Source organism: Rattus rattus, chromosome 1 (assembly GCF_011064425.1).
Source record: "Rattus rattus isolate New Zealand chromosome 1, Rrattus_CSIRO_v1, whole genome shotgun sequence".
In the NCBI taxonomy this organism is placed as follows: domain Eukaryota; kingdom Metazoa; phylum Chordata; class Mammalia; order Rodentia; family Muridae; genus Rattus; species Rattus rattus.
In genome coordinates this window covers 175,463,851-175,488,752 of record NC_046154.1, presented here as the reverse complement: position 1 = coordinate 175,488,752, position 24,902 = coordinate 175,463,851, and the positions used below count along the sequence as shown (strand labels likewise).

Here is a 24,902-nt window from a genome sequence, read left to right as displayed (position 1 = left end):
GCAGTAGGCGTGGCTTTGTTGGAGGAAGTCACTGTAGGGGGTGCGCTTTGAGACCCTTCTCTTAGCTGCTTGGAAGCCAGCCTTCTCCTGTTTGCCTTTAGAACAGAAGGAAGAACTCTCAGCTCCTCCAGCGCCATGTCTGCCCGCACACTGCCATGTTTCCTGCCACCATGATGAAAATGGACTGCACCTCTAAGCTGTAAGGCAGCCCCAATTAAATGTTATCCTTTATAAGCGTTACCTCGTCGTGGTATCTCTTCACGGTAATAGAAATCATAACTAAGATAGAGGGTGAAGAAGACACTGTCATCACTTGGTCTCTTGTAGTCGAGGCATGCTTGAATTCTAAGGGCCGGCCAGATTTGGATTGTATAATAAAAATACAGCAAAAAGTCTTCTCAGATCAAATGTTACTGATATGATTTTAAGAAGGGGAAACCAGAAGGAACACGCTGAACCACTGGTACAGGTGGTCTAATTATCTATGATCCAGCCGGTTCTCAACGTCTCCAAGGAGAGAGCTACTGATTAATCTTTCACCCTAATGAAAGAAGGCATAACAAATAAAACCAAAATGTGTGCACTTCAGTCTTTGTTCTTTTTGTACATGTTGCTCACAATACAATAAAAATATGAGACATGAAAGGAATGTCCAACTGTGACCTTATTTAAGAGGAAGTAGTGTCTGCAGAACAAGACGAACAAATATCCTTACGCAGCTCCCCCCTATGTAATGACTCACTTTTTGCAAATAACACTTTCTCTTCAGCTCCTCATTATCCTGGAGGTTTAGGAATGTATCCAACGTGTTCCTCACTTATTGTTTGATTTATGTTTCTTCTGCTGTGTATCTATTGAGTTTCTTGAGTCTTGGGGTACACTTTTTAATGAAATTTGAAAGTGTCTCGAGATTAGTTCTTTGAGTATCTCCCCTCATCCTCATCCCCTGAGATTTAGTCACACATTTGATTTGACCTCTGCTGCTACTGAGGTACCTGATGATCTTGTTTCCTTCGAACCAGTTTCCTCTCTGAGATAGACTAGAAAATTCTACTGATTTGCTCTCAAGTCCATTCATGCTCGCCCCTGAGTGTACAGTCTTTCAGTGATAATTTGAATCTTTTGAAAAATACATGAAAAACTGGGCAAAATACCTGTATCTTCAACTCTTGAGAAGGGTCAGAAAGAGGATGGGGAGTTTGAGTACAGTCTGGGCTACATGACATCCTGTCTCTAAAAGGAGAAGGAAGAAATGGAGGAAGAAGTGGGGAGGAACTAGAGGAGGAGAAAGATGGAATTAGATATCCAAAGTATAAATTAGAGGCAACATCTAAGAAAAGTAAAGATGAGAAAGTTGAGCAAAGTATACAGAACCTTTAAACCATGATTGAAGCTTTACAGCCATAAAGAAAACCCATGTCTGCAAGTTTGGTTTTTTTTTTTTTGACATATTTACTGGAACTTCTTAGTCTAAAGCCATGTATTGAAGAAATCGGACATCTCACCCAAATGTGTTTACATTAATACTCTGCCACATTCAGCCATTATCCGGGGGCAGCCTATAGAAGCCTGTTCTTGCTGTGAATGTAGTGATTAATCTAGAGAAAGAATAACTGGGCCTTCAGTTACTTCTGTTCCTCACTGCAGGAGACCAGAGCAATGCATATTTATGGCTTACCAACTGCCACTAAGTCCACTTAATCGTTTTGAATTAGCTATTAGATTTCAGTGGTGAGACTTCCATAACTTTTCATGTTGTATTACACTGTGCCCTTAAATCTTAAGTATTTATAATAACTGATAGCAATTTGCTCAGTGACTTACAAGACTCACAGAAGTCAAATTCACGTGCATCATGGCTGCCATGGCTGGAAGGATGGATGAAGGTATAGTTTTGTGGGAGTGTTATTCTTTTGTGAAGTGGTGGACATGTTTCTTCCAAAATGGTAGTGAGAGAACAAAATACATTCTGAGCCACGATGAAAATTAAACAAAAGGATAACTGTATTCAGCAAAAGTGATAGATCATAAAACCGACTAAATTTATTGATCATAATCCACAATAAGAAATATTTTGTATTGGTACCCTGTACACCTGTTCACCACATGACTGCCACCCTCAGAAGCACAACACAAATTCTCCACTATCCTTTTCATCATCTGTGACCAAACTCCCACAGTGGATGCTTTCTACCTTTTGATAGCATTTGCCATGCATCTGGTCGTTTCCTTTTCTAAACTCACCGTATGATTGATTGTTTTGTTTTTTGTTTTTTATTTTTTTGTTGTTGTTGTTGTTGTTTTTTTTCAGTAAAATGTTCTTTTTTTTTTTTTGACTGTCCTAAGTTGTTTATTGGATATGAATTTTACAAATATTACGTGTATTATGGTAACGGGGGAGCTGAAGAGTATTGTGCCTTCTCCAGGCTGCACGGGAGATCCACCAATAGTGTGGTGGAACTTGTGACCCATTCCAAGGCCACGGCTCTTGCAGCCAGCAGATGTCAGCCCACGCATTTCCCTGTGCTTGTGGACTGGTTTGGTGATCCATTGGGTGTCAGGATTTCTTCTGATAGCTTTATGGAATGGATCAATGAGGATAACCTCAAAAAATTTATATGTGGAATCTTCACCAACCCAGTAGGAATTCAGGACTCTCAAAGCTCCACAATGGCACCCAGCTCTTTCCTCAGCAACAGACTGAAGGCTTCGGGCAAATTTCAGCTGGTTAACACCATGGTGGACAGGCTTGCCGTAAGTTGCACCCTTAGGAACTGGGCTCTTGCGACCACCGCGGCGGACACGAATCCTGTAAATGACATAACCTTGCTTAGCCTTGTATCCCAGCCTTCGCACTTAATCAGGCCGGATGGAGCGGGGAGCCCTGGGCAGCGCAGCTGTAGGGGTATTGCCAGCAGCGGACCCTTAGAAGGAAGCACGTCGGACTGCTTCTTCCACAGCTCCTGGATGTATTTGTATGCACCCATCTTGGCTCACCTGATGGCTGCCACTAGAGGAAAGGTCAGTAAAATGTTCTACGCTGGGCGTCAGCTCCTCACTTTAGAGATGGACTTGGAAAAATTCCTTGAAGGTGTCAACCATGTGTTGTGGCTCACGGCTTTAATCCTAGTAATCAAAAGGCTGAGGCAGAAGGAATAGTATGAGTTCAGTGTTAGCTGGGATACATAGTGAGCTCTGGACAACCTAAGCTGTGGTGTGAGAGCCTGTCTGAACAATATATGACTATATAAAATCCTCAACGAACTAAGGCAAAAAGTAGAGAGGGGAGATTTTCATGAAGATATGAGTTTAAGAGGTCCATCTGGCCTTCTGATAATTCCATTGCACAGCACCTCCACTTTGGTCACTATGTTCGGGGTCAGGATTTATGAACCTGTATGCATTTTCTCACAATCCACAGCTGGTTTTCTTCTGTAATTTGAAATACACAAAGGCATCATAGAGCATCATAACTTTATGTCCAAGTTTGTTTATTCATACAATATTGCTAAGATCTGTTCACATAACCTAAGCAGACATTTTGAAAAACTCCATTCATTTAAATGCATGAGAATTCTAACCTTCAAGACTTTATATTCTATATGTCCTTGTATATGTTATGGGCAGGTGCCTGGTAAGGAAAATCTAAAAGCCATATAAATGAGATGTTTTAATCTATTATGGCTATTTTTCCATTCTCAAAGTCTATAAGCTTATAATTCTAATCAAAGCCCAACCATCTACTATTTCATAACTAAGCCACACAACAGGTATCATTTAAATTGCTTAGAAATATACTAAGACAGGGGTCCTTGATTCCCTTTTTAATCTACCCTGGAGTTTTGAGAGTGTTAATTAGAACATTTTTGGCATAATTTAACCAAATATCTTTTAGTTTATTGTCTGTCATAGAGATGGAACAATCATTTTATCATATACTCATTATACTTCTAGATAACTATTTACCATTTCACTCTTTTTCTCTCTAGACTAAGTAAATGTAATTCCCCTAATCTCCCATTGGATCGGCTGTCTCTGTAATCATGGATCTGGTGCTTCCTCGGTGACTCATTCTAGTTTCTCTACTTATGTTTCGAAGGGTAGAGCTGAATATCCATCCCATTATCCTAACAAGGGCCTGTCCTATTGCCAAGTATCTGAGGCTCTTGTTGGTGTGTTTCTTTCATAGACTGATGTGATTCAAAATGACATGAGTCAATTTACCAGTATGCTAGATACTTTCCTTTAAATGATCATTTCATGTGGTGGGGGAAAGAGTAATAATGGGGAGGGAAGTTTAAGTGAGGGAAAGAGTGGGAGGGTATGAGACAGAAAGGGATGGGAAGGATAACTAATACTAAGGACATTTGACACAGATACATGGAAACCTACTTTATGAGCTTCATAGATAGAGAACAGATAGATCATAGATGGATAGATGAGAGATAGAGACATAGAATATAGATAGATGATAGATAGATAGATAGATAGATAGATAGATAGATAGATAGATAGACAGACAGATAGAAAAATGGATGGAAAAATATTTTTCAAAATAAAAAGACTTTAACTAGGGATAATGTTCTTCTCAGAAAACAGGTTACCAAATAAAAGGCTCAGTGCCAAGTATGGGATACTGCCCCTGAAATTGCTGGCTAGGGGTATCCCCAAGACCCCAAAACAGTATTGACATGGTTCTTGTTTGTCAACAAGAATTTGATAGTAAGACCCTATTGCTTAAGATACCACATATGTTGGTCAGAAGACATGGAGAAATCAACTTGGCACTAAACAGAAAGCTTTCTCTAGGCTGGCTAGCTTACATAATACTAGAAGAAATTGTGTAGGCTATTGTGTGGGGAATCATCAACAGTCTTAACCAAATGAGAACTTGTGATAACTTGTGTGGCAAGATGTGCCTATTGGCACAATAGTGGTATGAATGTTGTAGATGTAACCAACCACCTTCTGTTTGACTTTAAGGGTTTCTCAACAGGAGGAAACACATGCCTGGTGCCATAAAGCTGGCTGAGAACACATGATTGAAAGCTCACGGCATGCAGAAGGCAAATCCGTTATTATTACTCTGCTAAATAGAAATAGTATAAAATCGCCCTCTTAACATATATTTCTGAAAACTCACCAGGAAGTTTTAGTGAAGTGTATAGTGATTAATGCAGAAACAGAACAACATTGCTACACTCATGGTGAATTCTTAGCAACTGTGATTATCTGCATAAGGCCTGCACGAGATCAAGTCAGTCAACATTCCTCCATGGAGGGGAAAAGGGACTCCCCTCCCTAGCTAAAGAACTATTGAAAGTTGATGGCTTCTGGGAGAGGGAGAATCATTTTTATTTGATGATGTGACCTTTGTTATGTTGGTTCTGCTTCTGTGGGTACCCCAACACTCAAAGATATGGACAGCAAAAATATAACTCAGTGTTATTAAACAAAAACAGTGGACATTAATTTGTGTGGGGGGAGTGAATCTTGGAGGAGTTAGAGGGAAGAACGGAGACAAATGTGATAAAATGCATTGTATTAAATGCTCAAAGAATTACAGAAATATTATATTAAAATATCTTCGTACATGCTTTTGCAAATTAGAATTTCCTCCTTTATGACTTGATTTTACTTTCTTTTTTTAAAAAATCATAATATTCCTCTATTATGAAGTATCAATTTAATTAATTTCAAGAGTTCTTTTGTACTAATGATTTCATTTCTTTGGTGTTGATTAATGTTTCTAATGTTCTGTGCAATCAAATGTATTGGCAGTTATTTCCACTACTGTTTTTATGGAAAGTTCTTTCCATTACTATTCTAGTTTCATTTGAACTGTGATAAAACTCCCTGATCAAAAACAACATAAGGAAGGAAAGGGTTTCTTTGTCTTATGATTACAAGTTATAGTCCATCACTGCACAGACATCACGGCAGCAATGTCATACACAGCACAGCCACAGTCAAGGGAAGAGAAACAAAAACACCCATGTTGACTCTTCCTGCTTCCAGCTAGCTTTCTTCACATCATTAAGGACCCTGCTCCTTATATGGTGCCTCTCACAGTGAGATGGGCTCCACCTACATCAATTAACACTCAAGACCATCACCGCAAAACATGCACACAGGCCAACCTGAACTGCATAATTCTTCACTAAGGCTTTCTTTCCAAGTGATCGTAAGTTAGGTCAAGTTGACCTTTAAATTAATCTGGAATGACCATTGAAGCTAGGAAAGTAGACAGGGACTATGGTACTGGGGGCCAGGCAGGGAAAAGGACCTCAATAGAGTGAGTGGCAGAACTGGGGGGAGAGGCATAACTAGGAGAGAGAAAGGAGGATGATATAGAGAGAGGCAGAACAAGGAAGGAGAAATAAATAACATTGTGGATGTCTGAAAAAGTCATGAGGGAGTATATACTGAAATATAGTGTGTGTGTGTGTGTGTGCGCGTGTGTGTGTGCATGTGCCTGTGTCTGTGTCTGTGTCTATGTAAAATTATGCCCCACAGAATGATAGTACCTAGTTATTTCCCTCAGTTACCTCCAAAAGTCTGAAGTTAAGCTTTTGTTACTGAAGACACCACAAACTTCAGAGACAGAACTTAGAAGATTCATTCTGGTACTGACCTAGAAGTCTCCTCCCTGAGGGTCTAGCTCTCACAATATCAGAAGATGCCAAGAGAAAAAACTAATCAATAGTCTTAGCCAGCTGTAAGCCTGTAAGCCACAATGACCAGCCCAGCAAGCGATACCCCATGATAGATATAATAGTGACGGTGAAGACATGTCCTCCTTTAAGACTATTCCCAGATGATTCTAGGTTGTCTCTGCATCCCTGCAGGCTTTGTTTTGCAACTTCTATTTCTCTGGAACTCTGTTGCAGCCTCTTTAACCCCTCTGTAACTAGCTATTCTATAGTGCACGCGTGCGTGCACACACACACACACACACGCACACACACATACACACCTGCACTCCCACACACAAAATGCACACACACAAACACACACATACTTCATACACACATACACACACATAAACACACACACACATGCACATACACACACAAATAAGATTGGAATAAAATAACCTGTGTTTGCATAAGCCAACAATCAAAAAAGGTAGGACTATTTAGCAAATTATTACCAACAAAACCACTGTACATTGTGAGTTTATTGTTTCTCTCAATTTTGACATTGCTATGGACATTGCATGTTCATATACCTTTCTGTAGATGGAGCACACATATATGTCTATTTGTATAAACATGCAGAATGGAAGCATAGAAGGGCACCATATTATTAACATTTGCTTGTCAGAAGAGTTAAAATTGTATGTGATAAAAATTATTAATGTTTTCTTTATAAAATTCTGGATATTTTAAACGTTTTGAAATTGAAATTTTTGAAAGTTAAATTAAAAACTATATAACGCAAGAAATCAATACATTTCAATGTAGGTTTTTCTTTGATTTTTCTATAGAAGTATAAAATATAGAAACACTGCCAAATTAAAAGGCCATATCAAATCACACTGCAAAAGAAGAATAATTATAGCATTTCAGAGGTCCCAATTTGCATTTGAGCAGAGTCTGTTACCAAAAAAATCAGACATGTCTGAGCATGACTGAACATGTGTAGAAGCTCACAGGTCAGACCCATTGGAGATTGGTTTGCATGAGAAAATGTCTTAAGGAGGTTCCTTAAAAAGTCTAATCTTGAATAGTTTAGAGTTAGGCCCAAGCTTTTAACAAGCAGAATTGGAGGAAAGAGCTAGTTTTCAGCACAATATAGAAATAAAAAGTAAACCTCTTTAGTATTTATTGTTTTCCCACCCAGCCTCCATATCTGAGGTCTAGAGTCAAGGACAGTATACTAATTGAACTTTAAAAATTACCAAAATAGCAACAATATTAATAAAAAACAAGCAAACAAAAACTTCTGAGATGCTGAACAGTTAAAGTTGTGTTCTTGGGGGACCAGTTATAGGCTTAGCAGTGAAGTGATTGTCAATACAAGACAACATCAGATGCAGGAACGGTTCCAACATACATGGTTCCAAAAGTAGCAGTCACATAACTGGTGGTGGCAGGGACCTTGGCAGTATCTGGAAGCCTGGTCATGCATCTACAGCGCTTTCATACAGTAGTGACATCACAGGCATCAGGGAAGCCTTTATATTCTGTTCCTTCAGTGGACATTATTGAAGTGTTTCTTCACATTCCCGTGATCTTCTCAACAAGCCTCTTAAATGAGCAAATACTACTTTATTACTATCATAATGTCAGCTAAGTAATGTGTGGGATTCAGTGTTTTATCTATTGTCTTAATCAATTAGACAACTATATAACAGAATGAGACTGAGGGCTGATAAAATTGTCAATTTTATTTCTCACAGTTCTAGAATTCAGGAAACTCATGACAAGGTTCTAGCAGACTCAATGTCTGATGAAGACAGTCTTCCTGGTTCATTGAAGAGTCCTTTTTATCCCATTTTTTCTCCAGTCAGAAACTAAGCCATAAACCATTTGCTCCACATCCTAAGTACAAGGTACTTTGCTTCAGTAGCTGACCTGCCTGTCTGGGTTGCTTTGAGATAAGAAGCTGCAGTCTCAGGTTTAGCTCCTCTTAGTAAAACACAGGAGGCTAGGTAAAGCAGCCTTTGTTCTACCTCAGCAGGGAATTGCACAAGGGAAGTCTTGGGAAGGACAGGGGAGGGAGTCCTGTCACTGTCCTTTGTTCTCAGCACTTGTACAACTTTCAGAGTGTGTGATCACGTGATAAAATGTTCACTGAGAGTTTGCACATAAATTTAGGTCATAAATTGAATAAGAGGTTTATAACAGAGAATGTCTACATGCATATCCACTAGGAGTAATTACTAAACATCCGTCATTTGTTACTAGCTTATAGGTTCATGGAAAGTTAAAAACCATAACTAAGTTGTCCTTGAAGTTTTGTATAGATAAACCCAGTCAATACCTGTGATCCTGTGGTGTATATTTTCTTTATGACCTTTGGTTAATTTTTCTTTGTAACTCCTTAGGATATATACTCTAGGTTTTAGAAATCTATTGTTATCTCAGAAGCAATTAGGCAGTTCTGTTATAAAAGAATATAATGTCTTTGTGTTGCCATACTACCTCAGTCTGGGGTCTTCCTTCAGCAAATTTTTGGATTCTTACATCATAAGTGTCTGCTTTTTCATTGTGGAGAGAGGGGGAGAGTCTCCCTGGGGTCACCAATCCCATTCATGAGTGCATTGGTTACTTTTTGTTGCTGGGATAAAATACCATAACCAGAGCCATTTAAGGAAGAAAGAGTTTGTTTGGCTTATGACCCTAAATGGATAAGAGACTATCATGGATGAAAGGCATAGCACCAAGACATGGCATCAGGAAGAGGCAGCTGGAATCTCACATGTTGAAATGCAAGCAGGAAGCAGAGAGAGCCACCTGAAAGTAGTTCAAGGCTTTATACTCTGAAAGCCCACCTCCAGTGACATGCTTCCTTCAGCAATGGGATGTCTTTTAGCTGCATGTTCTTGGCTACTGCTAGACTATTACTATTCTGTTTTCCCTTGCTGCTTGTCATTGTAGCTGTGTGAATTGATTATTTACATCATTTTTCCACAAGTAAGTATGCAATGGGAAGTTCATAAAAGGCCTCAGCTTCCATTCCCTCTGAATTCCAATGTGGCTTTTTGAGCCCTATTTTATTGTCCTTTGAACCCACCGCCCTGTGGTTTCTTAAAGCAATCTCTGGGAGGCACTCTTTCCCTTGCCAGCAGAAACAGTTCACTTCCTTGTCAGAGTCTTGGGAAATGTTTCCCAATTCTTCCCAAATGCTGTACCAAGTGCTTCTATAGTTCCTACATTCTAGTGATCCCACCTCAAAAGACAAAGATCTGGATAGCAACATCTGCTGTGTCCTAGAAGCATTCCAATTCCTCAGTTCCCAACAAGTCAGGAGACATAGGTGGGTATCAGGTCCATAGTTTTCTCCTCCTGCACAGTGTGAAAGCCTGTCTTGCTCCCACCTGGAGCCCATCTTTCTCCAATCCTTTTGCAGCCAGCACTTTGGGAAGAGTTTGCCACTGTGCTCAGCTCTCCTGGGAGTTTGCCTCACAGATGAGAGCTTGGGTGTCATGAGTCTCTCCCATCTTCTGGCCTACGTTATTCTGGTTGTGTACTTACAATTTTCTTATGTAACTGCAGGTGTCGATCATTTTTTCCTATGGTTTGCTCTGTCACTTCAAAGTTTAAAAGAAAATAATGGCCTCTCCAAAGAGTTGATAACATATTTTCCTCTGTGTTTTTTGTGAGCTAATATTTCAGCCATCCAAAGGTTATTTTGATTACTAGTTATTATTCTTATTACTTTTTACAAAGTATCCTATGTTCTCTCTCTCTCTCTCTGTGTGTGTGTGTGTGTGTGTGTGTGTGTGTGTGTGTGTGTGTGTGTGTGTGTGTGTGTGTTGTGAATGGGTACAAGTGTTTCCAGAGAGGTGCATCTCAATGGAGCATTAAGTACATCAAGTGGCCTGTTCTGTTGTTCTCTGCCTTATTCACCAGGCTGGTGGCCAGCAAGTCCTACCAGCCCTCTTGTTTCCTGTCCTCCAAGACATTTGGGATTACAGATGCACATATGACTGCATGTACTATTTTATATGGATTCTTGGATTTAAGTCCAGTTTCCACACTTTCACAGCAAGTTTTCTTCCTAGATGAGCCATCACCCTAGTCTTCATATCCACCCCATTCTTACAGAGTCATCCATAAGAGTTGGTCCTGGACTCACTTCCAATACCAAGATCTTCAGATGATCCACTCCTTTGCCTGACACTATGTCTTCAGGTAACCTGTAGGAACCTGTATGGAAATAAACATGTCCATCACTATGGGTCTGTCTGCCACAGTGAAATAAACCCTGGGTACTCCTTTAGCTTTGTCTCCTCATGAACAGACTGAAGGAAATGAAACCTCTACTCTGTATCTTATAAGCACAATTTCAAGACAGTGGCTTCCTCTGAAGGGGAGAGACAGGATACTAGGATCAAAGAAGAGGGCATAGGGAAATACAAAGTATTGATGCTGTTCTGGAGCTTAGATTGGAAGTAGCATCCTCAGAGATGATTATTACTGCCTTTTGTAATACATATGTACGTATCTTATTTAGAAGATATAATTTCAAATAAAATATAAATTTTACATAATAAAAACATTCTCAGGGACAATTAAAAAAACACACACGAGCATTCAATTAATAATTTCTGTTCCCTCTACCCAGTCTCATTCTTACAATGAGAGAAAAAGTACCTACCACGCTCAGGCCAACCTTCTCCCAATGATTGCTGAGAATAAGGTCTGGGAGTTGGCAGATTTACTTAGAGACCTTGCTTTGTGATAGAAATGAACTGAAGCATCTTCCTTAAAGGGTTGGACCTCCTTTTGTGAAAGCAAACATGTAGGCAAATTTACAAAGAAGACCATTTTCCTGTAGGTGCTTCCTACACACTGCAAAGGTCAAGGATGCAATTTAGTTCTTTTTCCAATATCCTAAGGGAACAAATGCAGGTCCTTGTACTTAATAGGTGGACAGCTGATTGCAAATCAACGTATGAGTGAAGAAGTCTGGCCTCACAGTTTCCAGGAAGACTTGTAAATGTCACTCTTGAAATGGTAACATGATTCTCAACCTACTGAACATTTCATAATGAACCACCCACAGACACAATCTAGTATGAATATCTCCTATGTTCCTCAAATCCTTTGTGACCTATGGACACAATTGTTAAATGTGAGTCATGTTCTGACCACGGCTCCCACACAATGGGTATTTTTAATGCTCCTGCTTTTCCTGAAGTCAAGCTTTCAGGAAATGGTTTTTGCAATAATGACCTCACCCTCCCTGTATCCCCTTACCCCCACCACAGCATCCCAGAATAGCTAAACAGGTGTCCAAATACCTAGAATTATCCAAGAAACTTCACAACCTACCTTCTGCTTTCTGTCAAAGTCACAAAGCTAACTTGTTCCTTAGAGCTCTAAAGGAATATGCTTATGAACCAGGCCTGCCCATATTTATGTGTTATTTATATCTAGATACACTTTGTTCTTGATGCTGGCAGTGTCTACACAGAACTAAATCAGTATAACAGTTAAAGTGTAAGTTCCAGAATTCAATAGCCCATGGGTCCAAATTATGTCTGTCACTGTGTATATGGCTTTAGGGAGATAAGTTGGCATTTCAGAGCCTTAATAGTAAGAAGCATTTCTTGGACTATGGTGAAAATCAGATAATAGAACACATGTAAGCCACTGGACTCCTCTTCTGACACACAGTAAGTGTGGAAGCTTGCCAGTTTTTACTGCTGTGTGGTTTCCCCATCTCTCAAGCCCTGTCATTCACTGGGACAATGTCAACCACATTGTGGTCACCGGGACTACTTAGCATTTTTGGAGATCATGATGCCTTCAGAACCATCAACCCCCTAGTTCAATCTGAGGAGCACTGTCTAGCCACTCTTTTAGAATCAAAGCCCACAAGGAAGCCTGGATGTAAGAATTGAAGGACAGTTATAACTACCTGGGCACACTTAAGTTTCAAGGCAAACAGAGAAGCCCCCCCACATGAGTGGAAAGTGGGGCATTTTTACCATGACATGAGCCCCCTGGTAAAAGTCTTTACAGCATTAAACCATGTGGTAAAAATTAATTAGAATGGATTATATTTTTTCAGAGCTCTATTAACTTGGGAACCCAACGGCAAAGACAGCGATTAAATGGCCATCTGATTACGGGAAACTGAAATCCTGCTAGTCAACCAGACCAGCTGACAAACTTCCCAAGGGTTTATCTGGGACCCTCCAAACAACACAGGACATAAACTACTAAAAAGAGGTCCAGGGCGGCCGACCCATCATGGTTGTCCTGGAAAGCAGACAGGAGCACCTCAGACATCAGGGCAGAGGTTGTGATACAGGCATTGTGTCCTCAAGTCACCAGTATTCAGCTCAGTGGAGGAGCACAAAGAAAGCTGTCCCAGGAGCTGGTAAGAATGACTTCACTACTTTATGTCACATACCACAAACCAAGATCCTCCTGGCAAGGCTAGGAAACACAGCAGTAGTCATTGTCTGGGCTCTGGCAATCAGTGATCCACCAGTTGGCTCAGAATGAGGCAAATCTTTCAGGGGACATTTCATGAAAATAGACCCTTTGAGGGCTCCTGCTTCTTAAGGTTGAGGATCAACTGCAAAAGAACATCAATCCATACCTAAATGTTATTTCATGACCCTCAACGCATCACCAAAGTCTAGTCAAAAGAATAAGCTGTCTATATAGACTGCTGAGAGATGCTTCCAGCGGTTAAGACTTAATGGCTGTCCCAGGGAGAGAACAATCCCTGAGGTCTCTCTATGAAGGCAGCATTTTAGACAAATGGCCTATGCATAATCTCGCTTAGCTTTATTCTTCCTGGACCCAGTATCTGGAGCTACCCTTTGCCCTAACTTGGGGAAAATAAGAAATAAACCAATTAATACTTCCATGAATAGACAAGGAGTGTTAGGTCAAGGCACATGTAGCTCTCCAGTTTTCATGAAGATACCTATTCTACATGACCACATGCAAGGAGTATTAGCCATCCGAACATCATTTTCCTTACCCACAAATCTTTTCTTGAAGAAATGTTTTGTGGGTTTCTTTGAATGCTCCCTCTCTGACTCATTGTTCATTCCTCCAAAACCAAGTTGGTTAAGGCTTAGCAAGCTTATCCAATTGGGTCACACTCTTGAATTTTTCAAGGGGGAAGAAAAACTGGGTGGGTAGGGGGTGCTGATTCTCTCCTTGAGCCATCTCTGGTAATATTACAGGAGGCAAAGCAAAGCACCCCGAGGCACAGAGAACATGTGGGGGTTGCCCTTTATGTTAGAAGTCCCAAAGTCCAGTCTTGTGGTGTTTGAACATTGAAAGGGGTCCCAGAGTATTCCTGTGCTCATGGAGTAGCCTAGATCAGGGAGGAAAAGGAAGGAAGCAGTGGTCTCAGAAGAAATATCTAGGTCACCAGAAAATGCCTAGAAAGATACTATAGACGTATCTGGGAAATAACGATTTCCCTTCTACCATTCAGGAGTGGCCATGATTGAATCCCTCCTACTTACTGGCTGTTTGCTGTGTACAAGCTACAGACTGTAGCACAGATTATCCTGTTAACTCCTCAAACTAAGCAAGGAGAGCCATGACGTCATCGCTCCTTTTTTTTTTTTTTTTTTTTTTTTTGTTAAAAAATGGTCAAGTTGGGTTTTGAACCCAATCCCTCTGTGACTGGAGTGGAAAGAGAATGAAGGAAAGATGCACAGAGAAGCTAAGAGCCAGTAGTCTGGGCTCTCTGATGGAGAAGCTGTAACACTCAGGAAGCTCAGGGTATTTGTTTTATACAGTCAAAGAGAACTGTAGGATTATTACACACAGATAAACACAGAGTCACGGTTATTATATATACATACAAACAAGGAGTAGGGTTAACTAATCTCCATAGGAGCCATCTCTGGAGGGATCGGTCTTTGGGTGACAAACATCTGTGGGGAAAAAGCTACAGTGAGCATTTTCTGCAGGCATTATGAACATTTCCACTCAGACCCAAGGAAAGCCTTGCTTAGCCTCAGCTGGGGATGTCTTTGTCACTCCCATGGGGCTGAGGCATTAAGGTCCTTGACATGGATGTGTCCACGTCAACAACACAAATTCACTCAGGACTTCCTTTGCCCTTTAGACAAGCCTGCAGATGCTAGCCCGGGGGTTCTCAACCTTCCTAGTGGGGCGACCCTTTAATACAGTTCCTTGTGTTGTAGTGACCCCCAATCATCAAATTATTCTTGCTGCTACTTCATAACTGTAATTTTGCTACTGCTAGGAATTGTAATGAAAATATTTGATATGAAGTAGAGCTGATATGCAGCCGGCAAAGGGGTCTTGACGCGCACAGGTTGAGAACCACCGTTCGGACATGCTCTTTTGTTCTCTTCATCTTTCCAGAAGCATTCTGCTCCACTCCTTAGCTGAGGAGCAGCTATGCCCCCCAAAGACAGCTCACTCCATTGGTTGCCTCTGAGGGTAAGCCTTGATGCTGTAAGGCCTTCGCTCTTCACTGTCCTCTAAATCTGTCAGAACACAAGCTGACTTCCTCTTTTCCCTCCCTCTTGAAAACCCTCTCCTCTGAATTAAAGCTGATATGTATCTCATTCATCTAAAATCACCATTGATTTTAGATTTATTTGTTTTACAGTATGCACGTGACTCTTTTGCCAGCATGTACATATATGCTCAACACATGTGTGCCTGGGCACCTGCAGAGGTCGGAAGATTAAGTCAAATCTTCCAGAGCTGGAGTGACAGGGAGGTGGTATGAACCACAGTGTGGGTGCTGGGAACTGAAGCCAGGTCTTCTGCAAGAGCAACATTGGATCTTCTCTAGCCAATTCATTATTTTTTATACATATCTCACTAATTCATTCAATAAAATATACATTGTCCTCTCTCCTCAAATATGAAAGGGCAGAAAGCATGATGCCTATTTCTTCTGTGTCTCCCAAATGATTACAGTGAAAATTTTATTTAGTGTAGGTTTGTGCCACCAATAGGAAAATGATACCATTACAGCCTACATTCGTTATCCAAATAGTCCTTCTTGTTTATTTCCCCAGTGTTTGCCCTCAGTCAAATTAACCTTCAAAGGTTGTTTAATTTTGTTGCCTCTAATGAGACTCTAGCATTAGACTTTCCACTCTTTCTATACATAGACTATGGAAAGTATGTATCTATACATTAGTAGGCCTGTGTACATGTGTGAAAAATGTTGTTTTGATAAAGCAAGGTACATCGAATAAAAATCCACTGCAGTTTGTGTAAAGCAAGCACCCAGTACCACATTACTGTCATAGTAACCGACAACTTCTCCGGGGATGTGAGCAACATTCTCAGGCCACTGCTCAGCCAGATGTGCTGACAGCCTTGGGAAAGGCTTTAATTGCAGTCCTAAAGTAATCTCTGCCCCTTTTCCCATTGGACCGCTTGTTTATAGTCTGAAATGGCTGAGCTGGTTCTGCAGGTTTTTCTAGTCCCTTCTCTGGGCTCAGAGCAAGAGTCCCAGGTTCAGTCAAGTGTAAACAATACCCTCCCCAAGGTCACTCCGGAGTGACTGCACAGCCACGGGAGGCAGAGGGATTAGGTTTCCGGATTGGACAAATGAGAGGAACACGCTGCATCTATGCCAAGCCATGTGTTTGCACAGAACAAAAAGTGATGAGAAAATAACAAATTGAGAATCATGTTCGAACTTGATCACTTCCAGGTTTTTTTTGGTTTTTTTTGTTTTTTTGCAAAATGCAAGATTGACTTTCTGGGGGGTGGGGGGACGACTTCTGGTCTTCGCTGTATGCCAATGTCCCAAACCCCTAAACTCTGCCATTGTGTAAACTTATGAAGTTACAAAGAGAGCAAGTATGATCAGTAGACTCCATATTAACAACACACACTTAGGGAGGCAATGAGCCACATTGCCATGAAAGAAACAGGAAACCGGGCTGGGCAGGCACGGGATCCAGATATTCCATTCACTAATAAGTCTTGAGTACTTTGCCGCCACCTGTCATGTGTGCAAGCTTGCAGTCTGGGGGCAGATATACATGTGTCTGTTCGCAGAATACGATGAAGAAGTCAAATAAACCATACACATAGAAAGAATGACAGCTCAACTCTTCCCATCTTCAATGGCTCAAGCCCACTATCTAAAACGATGAAACAAATGTAGAAATGAATGGAGGTTTTTGTTAGTTAGTTTGTTTGTTCTTTGCTTTTTTGTTTTTTGTTTTGTTTTGTTTTGTTTTTACAAAGCTACTGTTATGGGCTGGGGAGATGGCTCTGCAGCTAAGAGCACACACTACTCTTACACAGGACCTGAGTTCAGCTTCCAGAAGCAATGGCCAGGGGCTCGCAAGGGGGATTTGATGCCCCATTCCAGCCTTCGAGGGTACTGCATTTACACAAATATGCACAGGCACGAACACATACACCCACACATCTTTTTTTAAAAAGTAAGCTATTATTCCTTAAAAAACAAGGAATCCAATGGGAATAAGGGCAGACATTACTTTAGGACTGCAACTAAAGCTGTCTTTCCCAAGCTCAGCACTGCAGTGACCTGAGAATGTGTCTCACGTCCCAGGAGAGGTTCCCAGTAACTACACCAGTAGCATAGCACTGGGAGCTTGCTTTATACAACACCGTAGCTAAGATAATAGTGCAAAACCTCCCAATGCTTTTGTAGATCCACCAACTAGAATTCCTGGGCTGGGGGGTCCTTACACCTGTATATTTAACAAGTTCTTAAGATAGTTCTTAGGCAGTTCGTTCTGAGAGGGTCTTCATTGAGTATCCAAGTTTGGAAATCAGGCTCTAAACAGAGTATAACACAGGGATTCAGAATCACATAGACAACTGTCATTCAGTTCCCATATATCTGTGACTCTTCATAGCCAAGTCAACACTAGGAACCCAGAAAGTGCTTGGTAAATATTGAATACAAAGAATTTAACTTTAAAAGGGGCTCCTTCAGTGTTCTTGATGGACAGACACAGAGAGGAAAATTTGGGAGAATCTAAGCTTGACCTTAAAAAAAAAAAAAAGAGGTTGAAGCTTTATTCAGTCTTTTAGATAACACCAGCCTTCCCATACTGCTTACGCATTTAAATGTTGACTCAATCTGATTCTTAAAAAAAAATTATGATTTTGAAATTCCCCAAGCCACTACCACTCCCTTAGCTACACCAAGGTTCACATAATTGTTTAAATCTTTTTTTTTCCTTCTGGGACTAGGTCTTTTGTGCCAAGCAGGCAGGGTTACTGCCCTATAAACCTACTTTCTGTCATTAGCTTTGACTGTTGACTGTTTGACTGTTGCTGTAATGATTAGACAGGATTGAGCAAAGGGTATTTTTGCAGTCTGTAGGGAAGAGCCTGGAACATAAACATTGCATCTCATTACAAAGTCCTGAATGTGCAGACCATGCTGTTCCAAATGGCATGATTAGATAAGTACCTGCCATGCCTATTAACTTCAAAGAGAAATGGAAGGCAAAATTGAGCCCATATGCCATCTGTCTTTGCACTTCAGAAAGCCATATGACCTCAATTTCTGCATCGAGTTAATTTCTGAAGCAGGTCTACGGGATACTTATTGCTGCAGACTTAATAATTACCCCCAGGTTGGCCCCTCTCAAGCACACGATGATGGGTTTTGTACCTGCAGCTTCTGGAGGTTCAGATGATCCCTTGACCATACCTGAGTGTGTCCTTCTGAATGACCCGTCATTTGAAAAGACCCTGAGGGACAAAATGGTGAGGCATGTGAGTTGACCCATTCAGCCTCAAACATGAAGATTCAGATGTTGAATCAGGTACCGTGTGGGGAGACTTGTTGCTAAGCTGGCCAGGGTTACAACCAAGGTTCACACTGGGGAATTGAAGAGCGTATAAATCTGGTTTCCCTGCTCTGTCTGAGACACGCTGTTGGCAAACTCCCTGCACAGGACTTCAGAGGTCCACAGTAAGATTTCTAAGTCATTAAGTCCCAACACAAACCCCTTGTTTCTTCTGCCAAAGTTCTTGAGAGGTTCCTTGTGTGTATAATATTTATCCAAACTCCATAGCCAATGGGATTAGACATGTTGGAGATCAACCTGAGGAGAAGAGAGAAAAGCCAGTGAATCCAGCAAAAGAATCCAGGAAGGAGGGCAAAAGTTGGGACCTTTAGCATGGGGGCTTCCTTGAAACGTACTTCAGTTATCTCATTTCTGACATGTGTTTGAGACTCACCTATGAATAGGAGACCCTGTCATCCAAGCGAAACATCCTACATTTTGCCCTTTTTGTTTGTTATATGCTTTCTGTGGGGGGCACATCGAATGATAGGCTAGAAACAGGCTTTCCCTTAGGGTTTCAGGAAAACCTAGGCTTGTGACTTTTTACATGAGACTTGAGATTGGATGTGGTAGTGAACACTTGCAATCCTAGCAGTCAGGAGGTGGAGACAGGAGGTTAAGGAGAGTTCAAGGTCAGCATGGCCAAAAGAGACCAAGCCGGAAACAAAAAATAAACAACAGGTGCATTTGTAAATTAGTTAATTAATTAATTGTGTACAAATTGAGAAAGACCTCGTCACATCACACAAAATATAGGAACAGCACTTCAAGAAGAAAGAGAATTTGTATTCGGCAGATCTAGTGCAAATCTAGTACATGAGAACCCAGAGCAGGCAGCAAGCCTCCGGGCTGCCTGGTTGGGGGCCTCACTGAGCTGGGCCTGAACTGGGAGGTGAGACTGAAACAGCCCAGTGGTATTAAAGAGAGAAGCTGTGGTAGGAATCGGGGATGGCGGCGCAGGCAATTGGTCTTAGCTAGAATGGAGGGTGGAGGTTGGTTTTACTATTTTAGGCCAGTTGTATGGGTGACTTTCTGTTTCCATTCGAGCCCCAGCCGGGGTAGGTGCATTCCAGAGATGTATAAGCCACAACCGTGGGCTGATTCATCTCTAGTCAGCTCCCTCACAAATTCTCCACAGTCGCAAACTTGACATTTCCAACTCAAGCCCTGGTTACAGCCTCCCCTGACCCCTTCTAGATGACTGTTGGCTTAGATGGGATTTCTATCACTGCAACTAAACACCGTGACCAAGAAGCTAGTTGAGAAAGAAAATGGTTTATTCTGCTTACTCTTCGATAGCACTGTTCATCCCCAAAGGACAGGACAGGGCAAGAACTCAAACAGGGCGGGAACCCGGAGGCAAGAGAGGCCATGGAGAAGTGCTGGTTACTGGCTTGCTTTCCATGGTTTGCTCAGCCTGATTTCTTATAGAATCCAGGACCACCACCCCAGAGATGGAGCCATCCACCATGGGCTCCACCCTCCTCTATTGATCACTAATTAAGAAAATGCCTTACAGCTGGATCTCCCGGAGGCATTTTCTCAAGGCGGGTTTCTTCCTCTCAGATGACTTGAGTTTGGTGTCAGTTTGGCACAAGACTAGCCAGCAGACCTGAATTGTTCTGTGCTAAGACAGAGGCCACCACTTAAGAATTTTGTCACCTTCTTTCATTTCCATCTCAATGTTTCTCTCAATCTTTACCCTTCTGTTTGGAAGAAAGGCTTCCTTCACCCTTCAGGTAACTCTGCCCTTCTTTTCTGGAACCTGACTAACAAGCCAACCAGCTGGGCTCACTCCAGCTCATTAATTTCTCGCTGACCCTGGCTCATCTATTACCAAACTGACAGTTACTCACGTGTTGCTCTCTTGAACATTTCAAGCTGGGTTCTGGTTATTTGTTTAAGCCAACCTCCACCTCTCTGGGATTTTACCTCAGAACTCAATCTCTATCTGGCTTCCAAATTTGCCTGTGGATGTGTGGCTCTACTGTACCTACTTCCATTCCAGAACAGCTCTCTCACACCTCTGCTTGCTGTGAGATGCTAGTCCTCCCATGTTTCTAGACACAGCGTACCTCCTTTTGACTCTCTCCAGAAACACAACCTTGTGCAACACTAACACCATAGAACTAACCGGGAGTCTCGGGCAAAAAGAGATTTCTGATTCATGAGCTCCTCCCTCTGGAACCTGGCATTTGGTTTGGCTTAAGCCCCTCCTCCACAAAAGCATCTCTTTGTGGAACTACCCCCCCCCCCTTTCCAGCACTAGACTCTTGGTTTTGTTTTCATCCACCCTACTTAGTGAGTCTACATTACGTGCCAGGCTCAGCACCATACATCTGTCTCACCTCCTGTACATGACATCATTTCCTCCTCACAGCAAGCACCCCTCTACTGATGAGTTTATAGCACCCCTGTGCTAGAGAACATTTGAGAAATGTGTTCAAAACCACATGGGTATTCAGTGATGAAACAGGGCTGAAACTAGAGCCCTCTAACTATAGAACCTTTGCTAAATAAAGTAGTTGTAACTTTTAAGAGAGAACTCTCTAGAGAACGGGAGAGTGCGCATTTGTCTCTGGGTTGTGTGTGTTTGGGGTGAGTGTGTATGTATGGGCTGTGTGTGTTTGAAGTGAGGGTGTATGTGTATCTTTATATGGTTTATGTATGTGTCTGGTATAAATGTATGTATATTTTTATATGGGTTGTGTGTGTTTGGGGTGAGGGTATGTGTGTATGGGTTGTGTGTGGGGTGAGGGTATGTGTGTATGGGTTGTGTGTGTTTGGAGTAAGGGTGTGTGTGTGTGTGTGTGTGTGTGTGTATGTATTGTGTGTGGCAGTGAGTGTATATGTATGTATCTGTGTATGGGTTGTGTGTGGGTGGGGTGAGGGGTATATGTGCATATCTATGTATGGATTGTGTGTGTTTGGGGTAAGGGTGAGGGTGTGTGTATGTGTTTGATTGTGCATATATTTGTATATGGATTGTGTGTATTTGAGGGGCATGTGTGTGTATTTGTATAGATTGTGTATGTTTGGGGTGAGGGTGTGTGTGTGAAGCAGGGGTAAGGGAGAGAATAATGGTAAGAAAGCTTTCTAAGACCCTACTTCTCGTGCCAGCCTTTCTGGTCTGGATTAGCTGCTGCCTGGCTACAGAGCAGTTATTAACACTCTCTCCTGTGCTTGTCACTAGGCCTGTGGGGGCCTGCCCTTCCTTCCTTTTCTCAGCCTTCTGTTGATGGCTATGCCGGAAAAATGACATACTGGCTAGCTACCGCTATGTGGACCGGATACATGCTGTACCTGCTGGGGTGGACTTCCTGATGGAGCCTGCTGTCTGGTGCCTGGTCCATCACAGGGGCTAGTCTACTTCCCAGAGAGGTTCTTTTTCAGTCTGTTTTGTCTCTTAAGAAGACTCTTCCCTGCTTTCTTCAGAGAGAATTCATCCTCACACACTGCTGTGGTCCTTAGCTTTGGATTGATGCTCATTCTCAAGATAAGCTACAGTTAAGTTTCCTGGATTACCAGTCCCAGAACCTTCTACTAAGTCCTTCATTCTTCAGAACTTTAGATGTGTGCTACCCTGAGTTGAGTCATTAGAACATGCTCTTCCAAAGTAAAGATGCTACCAGAAACCCAAACAAGTTTGTTAAGTAAATTTGTCCTTAGAAGGAGAAACTGTCCAAGGGAATAAAAACAATGATCATCAAAACAGGGGACAACAACCAGTATTTTCAAAATGCTTTACAGTCAGCTATTTCCCTGGTCCTCATTTCCTGTGGAAAGACTTCTGTGATTTGTGGAAAGTCACATAGCAAGAATCTTGGGGACAGGACTCAACTTTCCAGGCTGACTTCAAAGCCCGTGTTCCTCCCAAAATGCTTCCTACAAGCTCAGTCAAATGACCTGCTGGGTCTTTTGAAAATCTCAAGCAGAAACTCCCCTGGTTGGCATTATACATTCTCTAAGAACAAGTATCTTCAAGCAGAAACCTAAAACAGTGAAAATCAAGACCCAGGGACTTCTGTATTCTCTTTAACAGTAGCAATTCTTAGTTCTTTTTCCTTACTACTTATGAAAAATTGTAATTCCCGGGGGCTTAAGGGGTTATGGGACTTTAGAAGAAGAAGCTAACCAGTCTAAGCAAAGCAAAGGAACCTCTGCTCCATACTCTTCCTTCATCTAGAACAAAAATGGGTGCAGATTCATTCTCAGGTCCTTTCTCTTGAAGGTAGCAAGGCTCTATCTTATAGGTAGCCTCCCTCTTCTACAACAAAACTAAACACATGACACATAAACTCTTTATCAACCTTTCTCCAGTACAAGAACCAAGCGAGGACATTTTAAGACTTTGGTTTATTGAGAACAATGAAAACACGGGAGAAAATAGTTTTCTATTGACACTGAAGTCTATAGAGTCATGGGACGTTGTGTTCTAGCCTAAATGTCATATTTGTGACACACTTATAAAAAGGTATGGATGATATAAACAGTAAAGTCGAGAAGGGAAAATTATCTTTTTGTTGAGTAGGCCATACCTCTGGCCAACAGACTTGCTGTCCTCTGCCTTGAAGAAACATTTTGTTCCCAGGTCTTGGGAACAACGAACCACACCCATTACAAGTTCTGGATAGCATTGTTCTTGGGGAGTAAGAAAACAACTCATTTAAAGGCCAGAGGTGTCCATTTTTATGTACAATATGTTGATGACCTTTCTTTTTCCTGAGGAATATTTGTCTGATATGTCTATGCACCAGAAACCAACCCAGATTAAAACACAGCCTTGCTTCTATTTTCCACAGAACGGTCAGTGCTTCTGCTACAAAGCTAGTTGCACCAGATTACATCAGTCCCATGATTCAAAGTTTTCTTTGGCTTCCCTCTGAATGGAGAACATATTTCCGCTCCTTTCATGGCATAGGAGACCTTGCCTTTGGCTTCATTGCTCACCCCTCTGTGCCATGCTCCAGCCACACTGGCCGACACCACCTTCTAGGAAGATATAAGGTTCCATTTTCCCCACCACCATCCCTCTGTATCATATAGTCTCCCCTAACTCTCCTTCACATGGCTGAAAGTGTCTGTTTCTACCTGAGTATCATCTTTCCTCACAAAATTAAAAATAGAATGGCTGTATGATCCAGCTGTACCACTCAGGGATATGTCCAAGGGGATCAGTCTGTTCCCTGCAGAAACACTTACACACCCGTGTTTATTATGACACTATTCACGACAGCCAGGGTTGAGGAATGAGCCTCCTTGTCTATCATCAGATTAATGAGTAAAGAGAGCACAGAATATATATATTCACAATGGGGCTTTATTCAGCCAAGAAGAATAATAAAATCATGTCATTTACATGAAAAAATAGACGGAATGTATCATGTTAACAGAATCCCAGTCTCACAAAGACAAGAGTCACATGCGTTCTCTCAAATATGAAGTTCAAGAGAAAAAAATGGTTCCTGGGGGGTTGGGGATTTGGCTCAGTGGTAGAGCACTTGCCTAGCAAGCACAAGGCCCTGGGTTCAGTCCCCAGCTCTGGGGAAAAAAAAATGGTTCCTGGAAGTGAAAGGGAGAGGGACATGGATGCGGAGGGGATAAGAAAGAATAATAAAAGAAGATATATCAACAGATCAAATGCTCTGTTGAAAATGTTATATTGAAACCCATTACATTCAACAGTTAATACACGATACAAATGAACAAATAAATGGAGGAACTGCACCACCACCACCACCACCACCACCACCACCACCAGATAAAAATATCTGCTTCTTTCTCTAAAATTTCTTCTCCTTCATTACTTTCCAACTCCCTACCCCCTCTTTATTAACAATGTTTATCATTCCTGGACAACACACTAGTTGATGTGCTTACTTTTTATTGTTTCTTTTCTCCTGCTAGAAAATCTTTGTGTGACTTTTTCCAGAACCCACTACCCTGAATCCAATTTCTCCATTCTCTCAGGATGCCACTTACAAGGCAAGTGGGTTTGATTTCTTCCTTGTATTTGGGAAAGTTGGAGGGTTCGAAGGTGCTGCTGACAGTTAAGGAGAGGACCAAGCTTTTCTCATCATTAAGTCCCTCTTGATTCACGTGTTTCCCTTTCGTCAAACACATGCACACACACACACACACACACACACACACACACACACACACACACACACACAACATTTAAGTCAGGAAGGAGAGTTTACCAAGCATCTTATCTCAATACTGAAGAAAATAAAGCAAACATTTGTCCCAACTACACTGGAAAGAGTCTAATAAACACAAGACCTCACACTCACCCAATGAATTCCTTGGAGTGGTTGGGATTGGTAGAGCCTTTTTTTACAGAGCTTTGGGAGAAAGAAAGCTTCATTTGTCTGCCCAACAAACAGTTGGAGTGCCTCACCCCTGAGACGTT

At 41.6% G+C, this 24,902-nt stretch overlaps 1 pseudogene; it reads right to left on the bottom strand.

Annotated features, from left to right (window-relative positions):
• Window positions 1-214: 214 nt before the first annotated feature.
• On the bottom strand, window positions 215-3,000 carry LOC116912922 (annotated as a pseudogene).
• Between the last annotated feature and the right edge of the window lie 21,902 nt (window positions 3,001-24,902).